This window comes from Mustela nigripes, chromosome 6, assembly GCF_022355385.1.
Source record: "Mustela nigripes isolate SB6536 chromosome 6, MUSNIG.SB6536, whole genome shotgun sequence".
NCBI classification, from domain to species: Eukaryota; Metazoa; Chordata; class Mammalia; order Carnivora; family Mustelidae; genus Mustela; species Mustela nigripes.
The window spans coordinates 136,051,785-136,053,689 of record NC_081562.1 but is presented as its reverse complement, the minus strand read 5'-3'; positions in this window follow the sequence as shown (position 1 = coordinate 136,053,689).

The following is a 1,905-nucleotide window of genomic DNA, read 5'->3' as shown; positions in this document are numbered from 1 at the left end:
AATCCAGGTGGGAGATGGTGTCAGCAAAAGGCAGGAGGAGCAGGAATGAAGAAGACAGAGCATTTCAAAAGACTGAAGAAAGAAACTGTAGGGCTCAACTGATTAGCTAGGGTCAGTGAGAAGCTGGGAAGTATGCATTCAGATGAGTCCCGTGTTTCTGGTTTGGGGAACTGGCTGATTGGATGGCAAGACCATTCAATGAGGTGGAGAACACAGGAGGAAGTTCGAAGGACATGCATTGGACAAATCAAGTATCTGACACTGCTGGGATCTTCTAATGGCAAATCCAGTGACCTTCTCATTTTCCCACAACAGTAATTTTGTGAATATGTTAAACCATCACCACAATCAACTGTAGGACACTTTCATCACCCCCAAAAGACATCCCATACCCATTAGCAGACATTCCCCAATTATTTCAACCCCCAAAGCCCTAGGCAACCACTAATCTACTTTCTGTCTCTGATATTCTTGTTCTGGGCATTCCATCTAATTGGAATCATACAATCTGTGATGTGATTGTGACTGTATTCAAGGTTCATTTCTGTTGTAGCCCACGTCAGTACTTCATTTCTCCCTGCTACAGAATAATATTCTGTTGTACACATATGCCATATTTTATTTATCCTTTCATCACTTAATGGGCATTTGGGTTGATTCTACCTTTTGACTATCATAAATAAGGTTGTTATGAACACTTTGTGCACAGTTTTGAGTGGACATGTTTTTATTTCTCTTGGGTAAATACCTAGGAGCAGATGTTAGGTCATATGGTACCTTTGTACTTTTGAGGAACTTTCACATTATATTTTCCAACTTCATTTACTCATCTTCCTTCTCAAGTGTTCTGAGATCTCTTTGAAGAGAAGTTTCTATCTTACTCTATGGAAATGATGCCCAGCACAGAATAGGTACTTCATAAATGTTTATTGAATTAGCTAGTGAAAATACTCTTGAGTGAGGGCATTAAAAGGGAACATTTATAAGCTTATTTCAGTGGGCTATTCATAAGAAGATACCCACACAGGGACCCAGAATTTCTAAGTTAACATATCACTGGGTCCAGGATTATTCTCAAGCAGCAGGAACAAATTTTGTGGAGCACTTATGGATTGCCTTAGAGGATGGCCTAGTTGGCTTTAACATTCTCCTTAACTTGACCAAAGTTTAGACAGTTTTCTTCATGATGATAGGCCCCTGACCTCCCTTTTATTAGAGTATTTACTTTAGAAAACTGCAACTGTAACTTCTTTCTCTGCTCCTTTGAAGTCTATGCAGATCTCTTCTCCTAGTCTCGTGCTGCTTTTTCAATCTAGGATTGTCTTTCTTTTTTTTTTTTTTTTTAAGATTTTATTTATTTATTTGACAGAGAGAAATCACAAGTAGATGGAGAGGCAGGCAGAGAGAGAGAGAGGGAAGCAGGCTCCCTGCTGAGCAGAGAGCCCGATGCGGGACTCGATCCCAGGACCCTGAGATCATGACCTGAGCCGAAGGCAGCGGCTTAACCCACTGAGCCACCCAGGCGCCCTAGGATTGTCTTTCTTAGGGACCTTGGGACTTTCTTTTCAAAACGAAAATATCAAACTAGATAGCACCCCTGTCTCCCAATCTCTGTGGGAGGAAAAACATCTGGCTTTGGTGGGCACCTTGCTCCAATTGTGAAGGGCAGTTCACAATTCCCCCCACCCCACCTCTTAAAATCCCTCCAGGTCCTTTCTTCAGTGAAATTGAGTTTAGCATCACTCCTCTGTTGCATACTCCTCTAAAAATAAATAAATGTGTCATATATATATATATATATATGTGTGTGTCATATATATATATATATATCCCCGAGTTCAGAGTGATCGGTGAAACATTTGTAGTAGGTATGGGATTTTTGTTCTTAAAGATTTTATTTATTTG